The sequence below is a fragment of the Ovis canadensis genome, chromosome 23 (assembly GCF_042477335.2).
Source record: "Ovis canadensis isolate MfBH-ARS-UI-01 breed Bighorn chromosome 23, ARS-UI_OviCan_v2, whole genome shotgun sequence".
NCBI lineage: Eukaryota > Metazoa > Chordata > Mammalia > Artiodactyla > Bovidae > Ovis > Ovis canadensis.
The window spans coordinates 67,771,225-67,793,950 of NC_091267.1; the positions used below are offsets into that span (position 1 = coordinate 67,771,225).

Sequence of the window (22,726 nt, forward strand, 5' to 3'; positions counted from 1 at the left end):
CCTACTTTCTTCAATTTAAGTCTGAATTTGGCAATAAGGAGTTCATGATCTGAGCCACAGTCAGCTCTCGGTCTTTTTTTTGTTGACTGTATAGAGCTTCTCCATCTTTGGCTGCAAAGAATATAATCAATCTGATTTCGGTGTTGACCATCTGGTGATTTCCATGTGTACAGTCTTCTCTTGTGTTGTTGGAAGAGGGTTTTTGCTATGACCAATGCATTTTCTTGGCAAAACTCTATTAGTCTTTGCCCTGCTTCATTCTGCATTCCAAGGCCAAATTTGCCTGTTACTCCAGGTGTTTCTTAACTTCCTACTTTTGCATTCCAGTCCCCTATAATGAAAAGGACATCTTTTTTGGGTGTTAGTTCTAAAAGATCTTGTAGGTCTTCATAGAACCGTTCAACTTCAGCTTCTTCAGCATTACTGGTTGGGGCATAGACTTATATTACGGTGATATTGAATGGTTTGCCTTGGAAACGAACAGAGATCATTCTGTCATTTTTGAGATTGCATCCAAGTCCTGCATTTTGGACTTTTTTGCTGACCATGATGGCTACTCCATTTCTTCTGAGGGATTCCTGCCCACAGTAGTAGATATAATGGTCATCTGAGTTGAATTCACCCATTCCAGTCCATTTTAGTTTGCTGATTCCTAGAATGTCAACGTTCACTCTTGCCATCTCTTGTTTGACCACTTCCAATTTGCCTTGATTCATGGACCTGACATTCCAGGTTCCTATGCAATATTGCTCTTTACAGCATGGGACTTTGTTTCTATCACCAGTCACATCCACAGCTGGGTATTGTTTTTGCTTTGGCTCCATCCCTTCTTTCTTTCTGGAGTTATTTCTCCACTGATCTCCAGTAGCATATTGGACACCTACTGACCTGGGGAGCTCCTCATTCAGTATCCTATTATTTTGCCTTTTCCTACTGTTCATGGGGTTCTCAAGGCAAGAATACTGAAGTGGTTTGCCATTCCCTTCAGACACAAATAAGTCAAAACTATAAAATAGGTGCCAAATCCAAACTAACCATAAGCAAAGCATTAGGGACACAGGACTTAACTATTTAGTACTAATAAACACTAACAGGAGGCTGGGAGGGTTAAATCCTACTTTGTAACAGCAGCATTTTTATGCAGAAACGACAGAAGTGTCATGTTACTGTCAGTCCTCACTGATCCTTTGTGCTCATTAAGCTTTAACTAGTCTGGTGGCTCAGCAGTAAAGAATCCTTCTGCAATGCAGGAGACCCAGGTTCGATCCCTGGGTCAGGAAGATCCCCTGGAGAAGGAAATGGCAACCCACTCCAGTATTCTTGCCTGGGAAATCCCACGGACAGAGGAGCCTGGTTGGGCTACAGACCTCAGGGTTGCAAAGAGTCAGACACAAATGAGAGACTAAACTACCAGCATTCACTGACGAACTTCATGAAGCTTATTCTGAGTAAGTTAAGAGCTGTTGGAACTGCGCAGCCACAGATGGCAGTTTCAGTTAGTAACAGCATTCTTATGTCCAATATACTGTAGAATTTCACAGTGTAAATTGCTATGCAGTTAAAAATATTTATGTGCCAAAGGATAAATCAGTGGCAGTTACCTTTTTTTGGATTAAAATGTTAACTTTAAAAAAATATAGTCTAAATTTTTGACTACATATTAGTCACTGTGTACAAAAATTATCATAAGTTATGGCTTTAGGGAACTGAATTATCCTAGAACTAGGATCACTGCAGTCATAAAAGAACATTATAGTTTTGATTTAATGGCTAAATCAGCTAAGCTAAGGTATAGAATAGAATGCTTCATGTTTTCAGGAAATAAAATGTTTTTTAATGGTCAAAAACAATACTGAGGACTCCAGAAAATAAGCATGGTTATTACATGGGTCCTAGAACCAACCATATTATACTTTATTACCACCTGAGCGACTTCACTTTCACTTTTCACTTTCATCCATTGGAGAAGGAAATGGCAACCCACTCCAGTGTTCTTGCCTGGAGAATCCCAGGGACGGGGGAGCCTGGTGGGCTGCCACCTATGGGGTCGCACAGAGTCGGACACGACTGAAGCAACTTAGCAACAGCAGCAGCAACAGATTTTTAAAAAATCACAATATTTTGAAGAAAGAAATTTAATAAGAACTATTGAACAAAAGTGTTAAAAGTCAGACCTTTCCCTGTTGTCAGTACCATGATAATCAAGGCAGATATTCAGTCATATGATGCAATTTTTAAAATTGTAAGAAGATATTAATTGAATGAAGAAATATACATTAAACAGGGACACTTAAAAAGACAAAGTGGAGACAAAGTGTTTTATTTTGAGGATCAGCAAATAAATAGATGAGATAATTATTCTAGCTAGTGAAATCCAAAAGTATGAATTTTAATTTTCAAGGTTAAAACACATAAATGCTTGAGAGAATTTGATATTCTACTTAGTATTTTTAATTTATCAGCTAAATAAATCTCACCTCTTTTAAAAAATTAATTTATGTATTTTAATTGGAGGCTAATTACTTTATACTATTGTAGTGGGTTTTGCCATACATTGAGTGTTTGTATTTATTAAATTTGAATATATAATCCCTTGCTTTCTTCAACTGGTTTATTGACTATAATTAATTGTTTTTGTAAAAACAGAAACTCAGCAGTAGAAGTGAAACTATTCATAGTCTCTGTTAACAGCGTAAAATAAAGCATTATAATAACAGGCAGAGGTGTAAGCAGCAAGCCCTTTTGGAGTTACTGTGGAGAAGCAGATTTAGTAGTTACCTGTCTTAGCTAAAACCCATCAATTGTACCAGTAAGAGTCCTGGGAGGTCATTGCTGCTGCTGCTGCTGCTGCTAAGTTGCGTCAGTCGTGTCCGACTTCAAATGCTTTATGGCTCCATAGGGGCATATTGAAAGCAAGAAGCCAATGTCAAATTAAAATTAACTTGCATACAATAATAGTTGCAACTCCATAAATCACGGGGTCATTGAGTTATGGGATCAGGGACTGTATTCAACTTTGAGATATTTTACAAATTTCCGGTGTTATCAAAAGCCTTTGTCTTTGTTCTTTTTCTGTCTGTAAATATATTTATCCCCAAATAACTGAGGAATGGCCATGTGTGGTTTTACATATTAAATTTTCCCTCTAACTTATTGGGTGGTTATTAACAATTAAATGAATTATTTAAGCAAATATTTCATTTTAATTCCTAACTGTAAAACAGAAGTATAAATGATAATAGTTTTGTCTTTACAGTGAAAGTCTCAAGGAGGAAGAAGAGATAGAAAACTTGTAACCACTTGCTCTGAGTTGGAGAGAGTAGATTGCAAAGGGTGATAACCAGTGTTAAAAGATCTTAGATAAGCAAGTGCAAGTCGGGCGGTGCATTTCTGATTGTTACAGATTAGTCACTAATGAGATGCGGCAAGGCTGAGGGTGCCCAGGAATAGCCAACGCATTTCTGTGATCTATTTATCTTGTGTTACATAGTAGGAGAGTTGCCAATATGTTTACTTTTAATTATAGCATAAGTTGATGATAACTAAAATGAGAGAATCAAAGTTTCTCTTTCTAATTTTCATTGGAAAAAAAAAAAACACACACACATTTGTATCATGCTGCCTCGAGGAGATTGCTTAATTTGCTGTGGTTGCTTTTATCTCAGATCACATTCACTTTGAGAGTCTGATATACAGCTCTTTGAATCATTTTTACAAATCTCTTTTTTGAACTTTTAATTTTTCAGTTATGAAAAATAAGATTTGATGAAATATATTAAAATCAGAATGAAAAGAGACTCTTCTCCATCCTGCCCCTCCCACTTTTTGAGAAAATTTCCTCACTAAGGATGTCAAGGTAGTGATCAAATTCATTTATTTATTGATTCATTAAACAAACATTCATTCTTTGGACACATATACTATTGTCAGACATGAAATTTTTATAAGCAGAATGAATTATCTTAAATCCCTCTGTTTCTGACATGTAAAAATCAAAGAAGAATCACCACAAATGTCTTTTGGCCAACTATGGAGGGAAAGCCAAGCCTTTTGATTTAGAATGCTTGTTCACCTTACTTTATCCTGGACCTGGGAAGACTTTCCGTTCTATGATTTTACACATAGAAGCTTCCAAAATGATTTCCCTTCTAGGAGATGCCAAAGGTTCATATAGCACACTACTACAGATAATCTTTTATTATAAACCTCTTAGACTTAAAGTACAAGAAACAGAAATGCCTAAATCTGGATCAGCTGGAGAGACTTTCAGGTAATTCAGTAAATAAATGATTTAGAGTCATCTATCCAAGTATGTTGGCTGCCCTGATGGCTCTAAAGAATCTGCCTGCAGTGCAGAAGACATGAGTTCAATCCCTGGGTTGGGAAGATTTCCTGGAAAAGAAAATGGCAATCCACTCTGGTATTCTTGCCTGAAGAATCTCAAGGACAGAGAAGTCTGGCGAGCTACAGTCCATGGGGTCACAAAGAGTTGGACATGACTGAGCAACTAACGCTTTCACATTTTCATCCAAGTATATCATGTAAGAAGCTATCTTAGAAACTGTGTCTATGTAATTGAATTAGTTGCAGTTGAAATCATCTGATTAAGTGTAGAGATGTTTATTGACATTCTCGGAGACCCATTCACCTTCAATACAGGTCATTGTAGAGAATCAAGTGGAGATGTGATAGGAATCACCTTTTTTGCATCTTTCCTAGTAATGACACGAATATCTATAATTCTTTCAGAGAAAAACTATCCAATTGGAAGTCTTCTCCATGGTTGCATTGCATAGTTTCAATATCTTCAAATTAGCTTTCTTCACATTTAACCCATTGGTTAGAGAACAATGAGATGGATTTGAGTTCCTATTGAGCCCACTGTGAAGCTGAATTTGATTAAGGCATCAGCCCTGACTCCTGTCTTTGAATTGCAGTGACTTTCTTATTACTCAGACATTAGTGATATCTCAGGGCTGACTTTCTGCTGTTCGGGAAAAGATCATGTTTCCCCAATATCACCTTGGGAAACTGTAATGGCAGCATGATCTTTTGGGAAAACGTACAAAGAAGACATTCTGCATGGCATTTGCAGAGTTGTTCAGTGTGCTTCCGAAAGATCAAGGGTGGGCCTTTGAATTAACACGACTGAAGCGACTTAGCAGCAGCAGCAGTGACAGGGCTTACTCTAGGTTTGAATTTCATCAAACTGAAAACAATTGCAAGCATTCTGAGCTAATCAAATTAGTATATTTTATCCTGAACATCCATATTAACCAGCCATCCTGTTCTAAAACTGTGTTCCTTCCTCCCTGGTATAAGCACCTTTCGAATCCATTCCCATATGTATTTTTCACTTCTTTGCTTGTGTAAATTAACAAGTTTCATATTTCTTCCAGTTGTAAGATTCCTTTTTCCAAGTTTGATATTTTGCGGTCTCCACTCCAGGGCATGCTGGCATAGGGCTAGAGTTATAAGTCTAAAAGCGCTCGATCATGTAATTAGAACAGCATCATTGGAACCACTCCACGGTACTGCCTTCTACCCACATTCACATTCTGCCACCACTGGCATGAGTATCTCAGCCCTTTGGTTTTTATAGGGGGCTCTCACCAAGACATGAATCAAGACCCCACAAAAAAATGGGGTTTGAATGCTTTATAAGATGACTAATGCTTACCACATTTTACAGACAGTGGCTTCCCAGGCAGCTCAAACAGTAAAGAATCTGCCTGCAAGGTGGGAGACCTGTGTTCGATCCCTGGATCAGGAAGAGCTGCTGGAGAAGGGCATGGCACCCCACTCCAGTATTCTTGCCTGGAGAATCCCATGGACAGAGGAACCTGTGGGCTCTTCATTCTGATCATGTGTTCTTTTACCAGTTCTTTAAAAACATTGTCTCTCCTAAGACTTGCACTAAACATATGACTATAAAAATAAATGACTTACCATTTCTTTAAAATAAGTTGAATAGTTCTAACAAAACACATAGTTTATATGATACAGAGAATTTCTTCCATTCTCGCAATCTTCAGGAGTAATAAAATATGTATAGAAGTTACACAGAATCGGGACCTATTTAGTGGTTATGGCAGCGATGCATATTTCAGGAGGTATTATATGGGCTAAGGTACCTACAATTTTCATGCTACTTTGGAAGCAAGAAATTTAAATATATCTTACAAATATAATAGAATTATTATAGGTATATAAACTGTTGCCATATTGATTATAAAAAATGGATTAAACAATATTTCATATAATTATAATTTAAAATCATTTAATGAAACAGCCTATATCTTAAAAATGTAGCTTTAAAAAGTAATCATTTATGGATAGGAGGGAAGTTAGAGGGAGGGGATATATTCATATATAGGCTTTTAGCTAAATGACATTGTTGTACGGCAGAAACCAGTGCAGCATTGTAAAACAGTTACACTCCAATTAAAAATAAATTTTTAAAAAGTAATTATTTAACATGAGGTTCTTGGATATCACCAAATCTTCATTTGCTAATTGTTATTTTTGCAAATTATCTTCTAATATCATATATGTTCAGACATAAGGCACATCATTTCCCAGATTATGCCTTTAAAAAAATGTTTATCTTATATTGGTGTCACTTTAGATCTTTTATAATGGAATATTAATGAAAGAACTTTAATTTGATCAAAAAAGTATTTGGAGAAAAAGACATATTTACCTGAAATTACATCAATCAATGTCAGTTTGGATGCTTGAACAGATTACCCGATAATTTACTAAAAGGCCAGCAAAGGAATCTAAAACAGATTAAATTATTCCTGGGTATGTGGCATCTCAGTTGAAATGTTTGCAGTTAAAAAGCAGCAAAAATTGTGAACAAGAACACTGTTTTTTGATATTTTGGGGAAATGACAGAATCACCCTATGGCTGTTTACATTTACATGGCAGGCTTATACGACATTTTATTTTTTATCTCACTGTAAAGCTAGCTTTAAGCATATATATCTACACACGTCACATGTGCTTTTAAATGACCGTACCAGCGTTCATATGTGTAATTACGTATGTTGATATTTGACTATTTATCTGTGTGTATATGTGTCAGCACTGTATTCTTTCCTGTCTCCTTAGTTTTTATCAATATGAATCTATTTCTCCTTAATCAATTTGATAAATTGATAAAAGAGTTTTATCATTGTAATTTTGCCCATAATTATAGCATTTTTTGTTTTTTGTCTATATGCAAACATTATTCATGAAACCATTTGGTCCTTTCCCATAGAATGTTTCTTTAACATAGAGAGAATTAGGCTAAGTTACATAATTTGCATGTAAAGTTCCAGTGTATGTCCATTTCACATTTTAAGAAACTGAGTCAAAGTGAAATTAGAAGTGGGGAAATTAAGACATCACCATAGAATAGATGCTATACATATAATGATGTGAACAGGTCCACTTTAATGCCTAAAATAGGTCTTGATGTGTTACACATTTAAAATAATTGGCAGTAAAAATTCATTCAGGTATATATATTCCTTGACATCATGTCTTTAAAAGTAGTTAGGAAAACTAGCATGACCTGGGAGTCCAGTCTTGTGAGTTTTAATCATACTGTGGGGCCTCCTCACCCTAGGGCGGGGTTGATTTTTGTGATTAGAGAGACCTCATGGGGACTGCAGGTCAGCAGAGGGTGGAGGCAAGCCTGAGCATGACTACCTGGCAGAGGCTTCACTTCAGACCCAGAAGAGGCTGAGTTAGGAAACCTCTGACCTCATCAGTGTGGACCTTTTATAAGAGGATTTTGACGTACGAAAGGCAAGCTAAGTCAGTGGCTCGTGTCACCTAGGACAAGAGAGAAGAAACCAAATATACGTTTTGTTTAAAACTGAAATGCTCCTTTTCTCAGTGTAAGTGGAAAGTGAAGTTGCTCAGTTGTGTCTGACTCTTTGTGACCCCGTGGACCGTAACCTACCACGCTCCTCTGTCCATGGGATTTCCGAGGCAAGAGTACTGGAGTGGGTTGCCATTTCCTTCTCCAGGGGATCTTCCCGACCCAGCGATCGAACCCTTGTCTCCGGCATTGCAAGCAGACGCTTTGCCGTCTGACCACCAGGAAAGCCATATTTCAGTGTACCTTTTCTCAGCGTACCTTACGTTTTTCCTCCAAGTTCGCCACTTCATCTCTAGTGCCTGATAGCCCTAAGGATCAGGCGCATGTTACTTAATAAATGTTTGCTGAGTCAATAAAAGACTGTGCAAACCTCTCAAATCTATCTTCAGTCTGCACCCCAAATTCACTTTCTCCACTGCTCTTAGGCTATTACGCAAAAATATATGAAAGTAATAATGAATTATAATGTTTTCTTTATTGAACAAGTATCTTTTGTTTTCCTCTGTATACTTTAAAACTACTTTAATATTATTTTTACTAAGGTAAAAACATCTCACAGTTTTTAAAAAAGGTGTTCAAATTCAAATTTCCTCTTAAGTCCTAGTCTCAATCCCTAGAGAAAAACTCTTGGCTTTGACTCTTTCAGTGGATTTTTATTATATTTACTTGCATATTTCTAAAAGGTTTTCTTATCCTGTCTTTCTTTATTTAGCAATTTAACACACTGTTTATTGACTCTATGTATACCTGAGTATTTAGTTCTCTTGCACGTATGTATCTTTCCCTATACTCACGCTTCACATGCAGTTATATCATAGCTTATGTTTACTCTCTTCTTAGAGTTCCCGTTATTCTGATTATATTCACATCTGAATGAAATGCTATATTATTATTACTTTTCTTTAGTCATAACCTTTTGTTTCTCCTGGAGTTATTAATATCCTTTTTCAATTTGTTTAGTATACTTTGTACCTAGTATAAATTATTCATGCATGCATGCTAAGTTGCTTTAGTCAGGTCTAACTCTTTGCGACCCTGTGGACGGTAGCCTGCCAGGCTCCTCTCTCCATGGGATTCTCTAGGGAAGGATATTGGGTGCCATGCCTTCCTCCAGGGCATCTTCCTGACCCAGGGATCAAACCTGTGTCTCCTGCATTGGCAGGCAGGTTCTTTACCACTAGCACCATCTGGGAAGCCCATAAACGACTCATAAATGCCCCCAAATGGTCTTTCAGACTGTAACAGAACAGTCTAACTACTTTAAAACACAACTCCAAAAGCTCTCAGTGGCTTATCTCAGTGTGAGTTTGCTTCTTGCTCAGGCCGTGGCCCAGAGGGTGATGGTTAGGGTTTCTATGCCACACAATCATTCAGAGCCTCAATTTCTTTCATCTTGGGGATTTAATGTCTTCTAGAGCTTCAGAGCTCTTCACTGAGTCTTTATGTCTGGATACCAATAAGGAAGGAGAGAAAGCATGGAGGATCTCACAGGTCATTTTATGGGAATGACCCAGAAGTGGTGTAGGTTACTACTGCCCACATGCCGTTGGCTGGAACTCGGTTACACGCCTCCCTACCGGCAAAGGGCTAAGAATTGAAATCCACGGGGACGCTCAGAAGAGAAAACCTGGAACTGGATGAACTCTTCAGTCTCTGCTACATGGACATTATCAAGAATGTTTCAAGTGTACATGTCCATGAAATAATTATTTCCAAGAGACTTCACCTCTGCCGTCCACTCTTCTGCTTCTATCTAGGCCTGTTGTTACGGAGAATTCACTTCACTCTCTCCTGTGTTGGGCCTTCATTTCCTGGGTTCCATCTCCTCCTTCTTGATTTATAAGCCTATTTTGGGGATCCTTCCTTAAACACAATAAAGGCATTATGTTTTCGGTTCCTTACACGTGTAAACACATTTTAATCACACTTGGCTAACATTTTGTATGGGTACACAATGCTCATTTCAAAATAGTTTCACTCATAAATTGTGAAGGCACTCAAAGAGTCTTCTGGATCCAATACAGTTTTTATTATTTTCCTTTGTATGTTATCCGCTTTATGTTTCTGGAAGATGTTTTTGTTCTTTTTATTCCTGGGCTGCTAATATCTCAGAATGACATATCTTGGTGTGTTTAATTGCTTAACAAAAAATTATACTCCTGGACTGTCCATTTTATAATCCGCCTATCTTTCAAATTTGTAAAATTTTGAGTGTATTTTGAATTTAGAATTTTTTTTTTTTTTACTATGGTGAAGTCCACTTGTTTTTAATTCATTTTCTACAGGAGCAGAGTAAAAATGCATGTGTTCAGTTCATCTTGTTAAACCACAAAATACTCTAGTTTACTTTCACCAGAAAATAAACCTCCAGTCTCCTGGAAGCTGAGTTGAGCAGATGGAGAAACTTATGTACAATTGGTTGATTGAATGGCGGTGGGGAAGTGAGCTTTGGGTCCAGACATCCTGAATACAGACGTCTAACCGAATCCCTGTGTTCACCCCACCAGCTGGCCTCCTTCTCTGATGGTATTTCCGCCTCCCAGGCTTGAGCCTCTTAGGTTACACAAGGAGTTACTACACCCCTCCTACAGGCAAGCAGTATACAACTCCTCCTCTTCCTGATCAGTTACTAGCTTCCATCTGACTTAGATTTTTCCATACTGTCTATTGCAGTTTATTTATCTCTTGATTTCTCTTCTCCTCTTTGTCTTTATGATTTCATAGCATATCAAAATGTATTTTGGATGCAGGTCACTTTTAAAGTCTTTATTGAATTTGTTAAATATTGTTTATGTTTTATGTTTTTTGGCTGTGAGGCATGTGGGATCTTAACTTCCCAACCAGGGATCGAATCCACACCTCCTGCATTGGAAGCCTTAACCCCTGGGCCTACAGGGAAGTCCTCCAAATGTGTTCATTCTTGTGTCAGAGGAGATTGGGGAGGGAGAGGTGTTTAACCATTTTTAACACCCAGGTACATTTATTTATCTCTTTACGTTCATGCTGTATTTATTCGATGATGAGCTTATTGAGAGAAACTATGTCTATTGAATTTGTGCTATGCAAGCACCAGGTGCAGAAAGGCTTTTTTGTTTTTACATCACAGGATGCTGTCGCCTTGTGTTCATGGTTTTCCAGCATTTTCTATTCTGCTCTGTCTTTGGTCAAAGTGGCCTTCGTGAAGTGGCTGGGAACCATTTTGCTCATATTCTCCCACTGCCATCTCCTCCTTGGAACCCTCTCCCCACAGGGAAGGAAAGGTCCACCCTCTGGAGTAGCTGAAGAGCATGCCCGTGTAACACTAGCGCCTCTGAGCCTTGGAACTAGAGACACAGGACTTGTGCAGCAGGTGACTCCTGGAGAGTTGTCCCTGCAGGAGTTAGCCCTACGAGGCAGCTGACACACTTACCTTTTAGAGATGGTGGCAAAGAGAGCAGATGATAAATGGGAGGCACTTTCCCCTAAAACAGAAGGCAGGCAGCATGGTGTCCGACTACTGTGAGCTTTGCCTTCCGGATCAGCAGATCTGAATCCTACATTCCTGGACCTTTGGGATTCTGGGCACATTGTTGGCACTTTCTCAACCTCAGTTTCTTCATTCTTAAAAATGGGGACAATAAAAAATAATAGATGCCTTGCCTCTTTCAAAGCAACATTGTGAAAGTCCAGTGAGATGATATATGGATAAGGGCACCATCAATGCTGTTGAATATGGGAAATAACAGCTGGTTGGACTTCCCTGGTGGCTCAGATGGTAAAGCGTTTGTCTACAATGTGGGAGACCTGGGTTTGATCCCTGAGTCGGGAAGATTCCTTGGAGAAGGAAATGGCAACCCACTCCAGTACTCTTGCCTGGAAAACCCCATGGATGGAGGAGCTTGGGGCAGGCTACTGTCCGTGGGGTTGCAAAGAGTCGGGCACAACTGAGCGACTTCACTCAGGATTAAGTAAGTAAGTGAGCACATAGACTAAGTGAAGAATACGGATCACCATTTTATATCATGTACAGAGAATCATTTTAAATTAACGTGTTATGAAAAGAAGAATAAAGTCAAGGCTGTTTATGTATTTCTTTTCTCTCTCTCAGGCCCCATAGACACACACAGCAGTACAGATATTGCTGATGCAAAATAGATAATACTATAAATATATATTCCCAGCATATATATTTGAAAACCTATAACCTGAACCTCCAATAATAGTTCCCAGTAGCTCAGAATAGTATTTATAAATCAAAGAGCTTACTTTGGGAGAAAGAGTAGATAATTGCTACCAGAATAATGTGCAGGCAACAGAAGATGCTTACTCCTTGGAAGGAAAGTTATGACCAACCTAGATAGCATACTGAAAAGCAGAGACATTACTTTGCCAACAAAGGTCCGTCTAATCAAAGCTATGGTTTTTCCAGTAGTCATGTATGGATGTGAGAGTTGGACTGTGAAGAAAGCTGAGCACTGAAGAATTGATGCTTTTGAACTGTGGTGTTGGAGAAGACTCTTGAGAGTCCCTTGGACTGCAAGGAGATCCAACCAGTCCATTCTAAAGGAGATCGGTCCTGGGATTTCTTTGGTAGAATGATGCTAAAGCTGAAACTCCAGTACTTTGGCCACCTCATGCAAAGAGTTAACTCATTGGAAAAGACTGATGCTGGGAGGGATTGGAGGCAGGAGGAGAAGGGGACGACAGAGGATGAGATGGCTGGATGGCATCACGGACTCGATGGACGTGAGTTTGAGTGAACTCCGGAAGTTGGTGATGCACAGGGAGGCCTGGTGTGCTGCAATTCATAGGGTTGCAAAGAGTTAGACATGACTGAGCGACCAAACTGAACTGAACTGAACTGAACACCCATAGAGACTTTACTATACCACTGGTCTATGTGCTTTGCTGATCTGAACTCATTTACTGACAATAACCCTACAAAGACATTTTATTCTCCCCACTTTCAAGATAAGAACATTGAGGCACAGAAAATATACCTTCTCCCGAATTTTCTTAGTAGAATAGACAGATTCCTGTGAAACCACATGTTTTCTCCAACACTCCTCTCCTCCACAGCTTTGCTATTGTTTGCTTGCATTTGGTTTGGGTTTTAGGTTCTTTTGTTTTAAACTCCTCCTGCAGCGCTTCTCCCACAGATGATTCATTGCTGATAATGTCAGTGCCTCTCCGGTTGTCTCTAAGGTACTCTGTCAGAACTGGTCAAACAACGAACACTTAAGCAATCACCTCACTGTTCACCAACATGCATGCAAGCAACGCATTCGGGACTTTTTCATTTTCTTCACAGTGGAAAATAAAAAAATCAATTGCTATTGTATGTCTTCAACCTTGGGCTCTTACCATCAGTCTAAACAGCAAAGATGTCTTAGTCTGTCTGAAATGTGATCTCAAGAGAGACAGCCAGGATCGTGGGTGTGGCCAGATAGTAGGTGCTTAATAAAGATGTGTTCAGTGATCTCACAGACACGACCCCTGTTGACTGAGCTGCAGATCTCCGAAACGACTGTAGGAGGCAAAGGTGACAGCGGCGCATGGATGGGTTGGATTGGATTGGTGAATCCAATTGGACTGGTGAATGGGTTCCTATGAACAGACCCTAACTTTTAGAACACGGATTTCCTTCTGAGCCCTTTTATTTCCGGAGACTCCTCGCCTCTCTCCACTGGCAACTCCTTGGTCACTAGTTAAAGAAGACCTCCCCTCCTGGAGGAGAAAATGCAGTGCCCTGGAAGCCGTTCTCACAGTGCCCAGGGGCTCTTTGGAAAAGAGAAGTCCAAAAAAAAACACCGAAAAATCAAGGACTCAAAATGAGCTGGCTGCTGGGGCTTGGAGACCCACAGAGCCGAGAACTCGGAGCAGAAACCGAGAGCCTTTGAGTCACCAGCAAGATTAGCCGGAGGTGCGCCCCGCACGTCCGCCTTAGGACTGGGAGACACGCCTTCGTCACACACGAGCCCTTGCAGATCCCGGGGCTCGGCGGACTTGGGGGTGGTGCTTCCAGTCCTGCCGCTTGCAGTCCCGACGGGCAGGGGCTGGGGACCCGCCGGCTGTTGGAGCGATCCAGAGCCACAGGTTGGGGGGAAAAAAAAATCGGAGCGGTGCCCGGGACCGTCGCCCTGGAAGGCAGACCCCGGGCCGAGGCTGGTGTCCAGGAGTTCCAGGGCTTGGGGAAGGGGGAAGGAAACCTCTGAAACCCGACACCTCTCGCCAAGGAAAACTTCGCAGGCTGGTGAGTTGGGGCGGCCAGCCAGGCTGTTATTGCTGGAATGTGTTCCCACCCACTCGGGGGGTTTCCTGAGCGGCTCGCCTGCGAAAAGGAAGTGAGACGTGGATGGGGAGATGTAGGCCGGCGGCGAGGGACCCCGGGTCTGGAGCGGGGTTCGGGGTGTGAGCGCCCTGGATCGGCGGCTTCCACCCGGGATTCGTGCAGGCGTGGTGGGGGCGCGGATGTCGTCAGAAAACTGGCTGGTGTCTGTCTTTGTTTTGGTCCTCGCCGATCAAACAGCTGGTTGGGATTTTGAAAAAAAAAAAAGAACCTGCCTTAGCAATGTCAGTTTCCTTCCATCTGTATCTCAAAGACAACCGAAATAACAGTTCTTCATCATCATCGTGTTTCGAGGTTCATTTAAGAAGTCATTTCCTGAGGCGAGACAAGGGACTGTCCGTCCTCAGGTGAAATAGCCCCAGAGAAATCAAGTCTGTCTGATAGGTTTTTTTTTTCTTTTTTTTAAACCTGCTCTTTCAGAATTGTGATCCGGGTATTGCAGTCCTAGAAGGGTGTGTACACGTGTGTTTGTTCAACTGGTCACAATAAATGAGCTTCCAAGAGTTCCCAATTCCGTGCAACATTATCTCATTATCTGAAAGCTATTGAATCTGGTGGAATGTCCCTAAGCAGAAGCTGGAGCCTCTATTTCTAGGAAAAGGCTGAGTTTGGTCAGTCATCACACTTGCTACTAGCTGTTACACACTGGTTACCATTTTACTGCTTTTTATTTTGAGACCTAAAATTAAGGAAATGTATGATTCCAGTTGTGTATCAGCACCTTATTAAGACAAAGTCAACAACATGCAGTTTCAGAGTTCTTAGCAATAAAATTATTATTGAACATAATAATAGTTATGGATTTTTAGTCTGTTTCAAAGATGTACTGTTCTCAGTATTCAGTTACATGCACACATCTTCAGTAATATTATAGATAAATAAACAGATATCTATATATATGTTTTACGTGCCCAGTTATAGAGTTCTAAATTTGAAGTTAACAGAAAAGTTAACTTCAGCAGTATAGCCTCAGGCATTTCAGTTTATTGAATTTTCAAGCTACTGTAAAGTCCAAATTGTAGTACGTGAGAGCCATACCTGCCTTGTGCTGTTCCCCCATATACTTATTTCTCACAGTTTCCCATCATTGATCCTCTACCTGGAGGGAATCAGTCCTTCTTGAAGGCAAGAGGGGATTTTAGGAATGACCAAAACAAGATGATCTTGGCAGATAGTTTAATGTTAAGGAGGCTTTTCTGCCTAAGAACTGACAGTGGCCTCCCATAAATGTTGCCATCTTTGCTTTCGAAAGAACAAAACCTTGCCAATGAAACTGGACAAGCCTGTTCTCAAAGATGCCAAGAAGGAATCAAAGGGTATCTGTCAAATGTAAGCAAACCACAACTCTCTCAGAGGCCATTTCTGGCATAGGAATCTGACTACCTGATAGGGAAGGTAACTCTAATATAATTGATCTGCTCAGCTCCTTGGCACACCAGCTTATATTAAAATTATCTACTGGTTTCTGAACTGCTTTTCATTATATTTAACTGTACTTCTGGAAAGATAGAAGCCATCAAAAACCCCAGGTGGTTCAAAACAGAAATCTGCTGTTTTCCCACCTTCAGCCTGGGAGATTTTTGGTTAGATTTTTGGTCTTCCAGATCAGGACAGCATGAAACATAGACCAACTATTCACATAACGCTCAGCTCACAATTAACTCAGTTTCTTGAGCTGATTCATCAAGGTACGTTAACCAACCTTGGTTCTGCTCTTAAGCAAGTAATTGCAGTTTTGAGAGACAGGAAAACAATTACTGTAAAAACAGACAGGACAAACTAGGTGTTTCCCATGAAGGGTAAGTCACTTTTTGGAGTTGGTGGCTAAAGGGGTATAATTTTTCACTCATTGTTAAGTGTATAATGGAGCTGACATTTATTCCCTAGTAGTAGGAAGTAGCTACACCATGAAGCATAATGAAAACCAATTGTAAACCCCATAAATGGAGTTGAGAGTATTACTAAACTTGTTTCACTCCCTTTGCAATCATTATTCATATTCTTTAAATATTAACCTTCTCTCATAAGCCCTCCTTAAATGAAGGAAACACGTCTGGATTATCAGTAATGAAAATAAACTGCTGTTAACACATAGCCAAAAAATTTTAAATAACTTGTCTTTTCTAAGTAAACAACTGGTGAGTGTAGTTGAAAAAAAGAACTTACATTTCTTGTTTCACTTCTTAAACAAATATTTATTAATAGTGTCAATCCTTATTCTGGGTTCTGTGTGAACAGAAGTGGGCCAAACGTACAAAAGTGCCTGGACTCCAGAGAACTTGCCTTTTACTTTAGAGAATAAATGGATGTGCAAGTTAGATCTGTGATACTTTGGAGATAAGTGCTAGACGAGAATGTAAAGTGGAGAAGGGACGAACAGTGCCAGTAACACGCCCAGTCAGTGTTGAAACTTTAGATCAGGTGCCCAGGGAAAGCCTAACTGAGAAGGTGACATTTGAATGTTGGTCTAATGGAAGCTCGGGAGTGAGCCATGTGGTTACAAGGAGGAAGAGCTGTCTAGATTGAAGGATCAACATGCAAGAGTTTGCCTGGCAACTTCCAGGAGTGGCAAGGAAGGCTGTCTGTGTCCCTGGGGGCAGGGTCGTACTGGGGCAGGTCACAGAGGGTTTTGAAAGCAAGCATGTTGGCTTTTGATTTTTATTCTGAGTGAAAGAAGGCGACACTATCGTTTAGATATTGTCTGTTGAAAAGAAGCTGAATTTCCAGTACTTTGGCCACCTGATGCGAAGAGCCAACTCATTGGAAAAGACCCTGATGCTGGGAAAGACAGAAGGCAGGAGAAGGGGTGGGCAACAGAGGATGAGATGGTTGGATGGCATCACCGACTTGATGGACATGAGTTTGAGCAAACTCTGGGAGATGGTGAAGGACAGGGAAGCCTGGCGTGCTGCAGTCCGTGGGGTCGCAAAGAATCCGACACAGCCTAGGGACTGAAGAGACAGGAAAGCAGGCTGGAGAGGGGCACAGAGTGAGGCTGGAGAGACCACCTGGGTGAAGTAAGTGTAAGTCACGCAGTCGTGGCCGACTCTGTGCAACCCCATGGACTATACAGTCCATGGAACTCTCCAGGCCAGAATACTGGAGTGGGTAGCCTTTCCCGTCTCCAGGGGATCTTCCCAACCCAGGGATTGAACTCAGGTCTCCCATGTTGCGGGTGGATTCTTTACCAGCTGAGCCACAAGGGAAGCCCACCTGGCAAGTCATTGCAAAGACGGGATAAGATCTATCTGAGAAAACTAAGACGTCCACTCCATGACTTATTTGTTATAGAGGATTGTCTGTACTGAGAAGCTGAGCCAGGTGACCTTCAACCTCTCTTTCAAAACTGTAATCCTACAAACCCAAGAAAGAACACAATTTGTTTGATATTTGATAGATTTTGTAGATCACATATTATGAGATAACAGTGAAAATTTAGTTTATACAGTTGTAGAACATAGCATCAAAGTAAAGTAAATAACATCATAGTATATGGCAGTTGCCTGGAGGAGGAAATGGCAACCCACTCCAGTATTCTTGCCTGGGAAATCCCAGGGACAGAGGAGCCTGGCGGGCTACAGTCCATGGGGTTGCAGAGGGTCAGACACGACTAAGCAGTTCAGCTTGCACACACGCATATACAGCAATTGTAGCTGCCATAGAAACCAGATGTCTAATATTCAGAAATGCAAGAGCAACCTTTTTTAGTAGGTAAAACTATATTCAAATATATCAAGATTCACATAATTTGGGGAACAATTTTAGAAAAGGCAGATATAGGTATAAATTGGTGGGATTTAAATCAAACCTTTAAGAAGCCCATCATTAATCAAATTATACTGGTGCTGAGCTGTAAAGCTCTGAGTATGGCATTTAGTTTCCTTAAGGCACAGTTTTCTCTTGTACAACGAAAGGAATAGACTGATTAGTTTAATATCCCTATTGTCTAGCTCTAGACCTGGGTAACCTGCAACTCTTGCTTCCTGTTTAGTTCCTTACCTTCCTTTTTCCCTTGTTTCTTTCCTCTCTTTTATTTATGTACCTATGTATCCAGATAGATAGATATTCAGAATTATAGATGTATTTATGCGTATGAGTTTAGATATTCATAGATATAGATGTGTATGTATATATATATATGTATAAGTATATATGCGCAATGTACACAGAGAGAAAAAGAAACAGACAAATTCTATAAAAGAAGGCAAATTTCTTTTTAAGAGGCTTAAGAAAATATTCAAGATTTTATTTTAGCTTTCTTTCTGTAACCCATAAACTTATTGTCAATTATAGTGAACTTGGGGTCAACCCGATTTGTTTTCTTGTTGCTCTCTTCTTAACTTGCTCAGAAAAGTGAAACTGTGTGTTAAATCTGACCTGAGGGATATACCAGAACAAAAATAATTAGAAAAGGCAAAATGGGTCTGTGTGACATCTGTCCAGTCAAACGTAGGCAAGGTCCTCAGAGTCTGAGAAGCTTGTTAAAAGAGTTGCTCAGCTCTCATGGGCTGTGATTCAAAATATACCATTTTCATAAACAATGCCTTGTTGATATATGTTTCTGGATATGTGAAAATATTTTTTTAAAAAGTATAGAATGAAACTAGATTTTTCAAAGAAGGAACAGAAAACCTGGCCTCTCTTATTGCCTAAAATAGTAGAAGCCTTTTCCAAGATCGGGAGCTTTCTTATATTCACCCAAGGTGCCTCCTTGAGCTGACTTAGACCTTGGATTTTCTGAAATCTTTTTTCCAAATGCTGGGAAGCATTGGAGCAATGCATCTAATTTGCTAATTTCTTAATTTTTTTTTTTGAGTGAACAAAACAACTAAACAGGCAGAAACTATCACGCCCCGTCTCGGCCCCGTCCTTCCCTCATTCAAACTTTGATCTTAATCATTTCAAGGTTGGCAATGCCAGTTATCAAAGGCTGCCTCTCGGAGCTTGGAGGTGAATGATTCTATGATAAACAATACAAAAAACACTGTAAAATGTATCCTAGGAAAAAATCACTTTAGTGAAAATATCCTGGTATTTACAACTAAGGGTTAAAAACATGTAGAAACAAATTCAAATAAATGCATGATATGACAAAACCCTACTCTTTAATTTTATGTTAGAAATGAGATGCTAAGAAGACGTGGTACACACACGCACACACACACACACACACACACACACTGGAATACTGTGCTCAGTCACTGCAGGTGTGTCCAGCTGTTTGTGACCCTATGGACTATAGCCCACCAGGATCCTCTGTCCATGAAATTCTCAAGGCAAGAATAGTGGAGTGGGTTGCCATGCCCTCCTCCAGGGATCTTCCTGACCCAGGGATAGAATTTGAGTCTCCTGATCTTCCCGTATTGCAGGCAGATTCTTTACTGCTGAACCACTGGGGAAGCCCACACTGAATACTACTCAGCCATAAAAAAGAACAAAATTTTGCCATCTGCACCAACATGGATGGACTTGAAGGCATTATACTAAGTAAAATAAGTCAAAGAAAGATAAATACTGTATCATATCACTTATATGTGAAATCTAAAATGCTGTTTCCCTAGTGGTAAAAACTTCCTGCAATGCAGGAGACCCAGGTTTGACCCCTGGTTTAGGAAGATGCCCTGGAGAAGGGAATGGCAACCCACTCCACTATTCTTGCCTGGGAAATTCCACGGACAGAGGTGCCTGGCGGGCTATAGTCCATGGGATTGCAAAGAGTCAGACACAACTGAACAACTAACTAACTAACCTGTCATGTCAAAGAAAACTAGTGAATAAAACAAAAAGAAGCAGGCGCACAGTTATAGAGAACAAACCAGTGGTTATGCATTGGGGGAAGGGCAGTACAAGGATTGCGGAGTGGGAGGTACAAACTACTGGCTGAAAGATGGTTTCAAGGATGTATCGTACAACATGGGGAATAGAGCCAATATTTTGCAATAACTCTAACTGGAAAATGACTTTAAAAAAATCATATAAAAATTTAAAAATTAAAAAATATATATAGGATGCTAGTTGACGAAGACTGCATAGTAGCAATAAAATGGAATGAGCAACTTTGGGTTTGCTCTTTTCTCAGGACTGCGCTAAGCCATCTTCAGGTGCTAGTCATTTTGAAACTGACCTAAACACTGCAATTTCCCCAACTCCCCTTGTTAGATTATAATTTTTTCACTTAGCTACTAGAAAAACCAAGGAGACAAAGGTAGAATATAGAACTCATTATTATTAGTACTGCTCCTGAATAGTCTCCTAATGGAGGTGCCCTCTTCCCACCCCAGAAGTTTACACATTTGGTGAGAACTCATCCCGTTTAAGATTGCAAAGAGTATGCTTAGACAAAAGTAAGAGCGAGATGAGAAATGGAAGGTGAGGCCCATGTCCTGCGTGTGTTTTGCCCTCTAACGGGGATGGTTTCACCCACTGCAGGCTTGCCCTACTCTGCAGACTTGGTAAGCCTGGCGAGCATCTGTTTCCGGTGCGAGGTGGGGGAGGTCTTTGAGTTTCATGGTGTGGTTTTCTCTGTGAAACGGCTCTGTGATAATAGCTGAGTTGTGATGAAGATGAATTTCCTTTGAGCTGTAATGCTCTTCTCTCTGGTCCCCAACATGCTTTGCAAATCAAGTGCGGTTTTTATGGCTCCAGCTCATTCTGGAATTTCACGCTCGCCAAGTACACTTTGACTTTTAAAGTTAGCTCATAAGTGAGGCCCATGGGACCTGAAACTCTTTTCCTATCCTTTACATTCTGGAAGGAGTTGGATTAGGATGATTTTAGTGGAATAAAGACTGAGATATGCTGCAATTCATCCAGAGTAGCAGATTCTTAAAATTAGTATAGTAAATATGCAGACACCTAAGGGGACGGAAATGGCAACCCACTCCAGTGTTCTTGCCTGGAGAATCCCAGGATCGGGGGAGCCTGGTGGGCTGCCATCTATGGGGTCGCACAGAGTCAGACATGACTGAAGTGACTTAGCAGCAGCAGCAGCAGCAAGGAAATAGGCTTGGCACCTTGAGAACAGGAAGCTAATTTAAAAGTGTAAATTTCAAGGTTTCATAAATGTTAACTATATACTTAAAGAAAGACATGTATTCTGTTTCATCATGTTTTATTACCAGTAGAAACATTTTTGTCTTATTTTTCAGGAATTATGTTCTTTAAGTGTGTAGAAATTGAAATAAGAGGGTTAAAAAATAGTTTACTGCTTTTTAGTCTTTCCTGCCATAAACAGGTTATAGCGTACTGTCACTTGATCCAAAACATGAAAATAAAAATCCAAGAATTCTTGACATCCTTTGGAGAACACAAACTCTACCTGCAGAGTATAAACTTTAGAGAAAATGCCAAGTTGCTGGGAGGCGATTCATGGGGTCGCAAAGAGTCGGACACGACTGAGAGACTGAACTGAACTGAGTCATGTTAAAGTTGAAATTAAAAATTATTAATTATAATAAAGAGAGCTGCCTACCATGTTAAAACTAATAATAGCAACTTAGTTTCTGGTATAATTTTGACATATCTGAATTGTTTATTAGAAATACTCATATGTGCTGTTTTTGTGTCAGCAGCATATTTAATCATTAGATCGAAAGGATGTGTAAGACATAGTTCCTGCTCTTGAAGAGCTTAGAATCTGTTGAGGAAGATCCATGAGCAGATAATTTGAGTATAACCTGGTAAAGTTTGTTAGTGGTTTGAACACAGTATTGTGGTAATATAGAGGAAGATATAACGTAAGGGGGCTAAAGCTGTAGAGAGAGCAGTTAGAAGTGGGACATACAAATGGTCTGAAATTAGCTCAAAAGATGGTTAAGGTTGGAGAAGAGAAGTCAGATCAGAGAAATAATTAATGAATGGCATTGACCAACTGTAGGAGAAAACGGAAAGTTTTATGGTCTCAACCGTTAGGAGGCTTTAGATGAATGAACGGTTCCCAGAATTGAGATTAGGTGTAAAAAAAGTGAAGCACGTTGGAGAAGACGACCAGGTGCTTTCAGGCACCTATAGTGGCTCAACTGGATTTATCAGGAAAACGCCTTCAGGAATCTAAACCTTCTAGGAGAGGTCAGACTGATAATAGTAACTGGGAGTGCTGGTCTGCAAGTGATCACCAAAATGCCACCTCTGAAGGAGGCTCTGGGAAGAGGGAGATTTAGTGGCCATAAGATAGAAGTCACAATTTTCTTCCTATTTCTGTCAGCACCGATCGGCTTTGGCTGATAAGGCTATTTACATTCTGGAAGGACTTAGGGGAAATGTAAGGTTATATATAATCATGTTAATTGCTATTATTATTAAATTGGGAGCATATATTAAATATGCCTTTAGCTCTTACTTATGAATCGGGCATCATTTATCCCTGTCTGTGGGACAACCACTTTAAATATTTCTGTGCCCTAGGATTCTGTTCACCCATGTTCTCTCCCAGCCCCATTTGTGAAAACTGACATGTCATAGCTCGGTTAGGAATGTGTTCTGGTACCATCAAACAAAAGACTGAGCAGAGTGCTCAAGTGAT

The 22,726-nt window shown here is 40.1% G+C and overlaps 1 protein-coding gene across 4 annotated transcripts in view; it reads left to right on the forward strand.

The window, feature by feature from the left end:
* Positions 1–22,726, forward strand: part of RAB27B (RAB27B, member RAS oncogene family) — a 210,661-nt gene that overhangs the window by 130,433 nt on the left and 57,502 nt on the right. The window contains exon 1 of one of the 4 annotated variants that reach the window (XM_069569227.1): positions 13,342–14,109. The exons of the other annotated variants lie outside the window; for them this stretch is intronic. The gene's annotated coding sequence lies outside the window, so the exon portion shown is untranslated. Of the gene's footprint in view, positions 1–13,341; positions 14,110–22,726 lie in introns of those variants that run through there. 4 annotated transcript variants of the gene reach the window in all.